Below are 507 nucleotides of genomic sequence, written 5' to 3'. Positions count from 1 at the left end.
AAATGTACGCTTAATGTACGTATCATGCTTCATACGATGTATTATGTATATATTAAATATGATGTATATATTAAATGTATAGATTGACACACGAAAAACAAAGATGTTTTTTTTCCCTTTTAATAATATCAATGTAATAATCTTTAGATACCTATATAATATGTTTATAAAATATTATATTAGTAAAAGGTATTTAAGAAAACAACTTATTCGCCTAATTTATTCTCGGCATATTCCATTGTATGTAAATAAATCAATCATATATCAATATTATTGAAGTATTGCGCATTGCCAACTTTCTGCACTTTTTGCAGAGAAGTTTTCTAGTGTTAGTTATGTTTATGTTTTATTGAATTATTTTTCATTCATTTAAAATTATTTTCCACATCACTACACATGAATGATTTAAAAGTTCATATGCAACGCCCCTTTGTTTCAGCTCTTTCGATGTGAAGCTTTTAAAATGTTGGCATAATTGCCAAAAGTTCCGGAAGCTTTGGTTTTTAA

This window comes from Parasteatoda tepidariorum, chromosome 4, assembly GCF_982258835.1.
Source record: "Parasteatoda tepidariorum strain Cologne lab strain chromosome 4, Ptep-v5.0, whole genome shotgun sequence".
Taxonomy (NCBI): domain Eukaryota; kingdom Metazoa; phylum Arthropoda; class Arachnida; order Araneae; family Theridiidae; genus Parasteatoda; species Parasteatoda tepidariorum.
The sequence above is the reverse complement of the archived record's forward strand: the minus strand, read 5'-3'. Positions refer to the sequence as shown.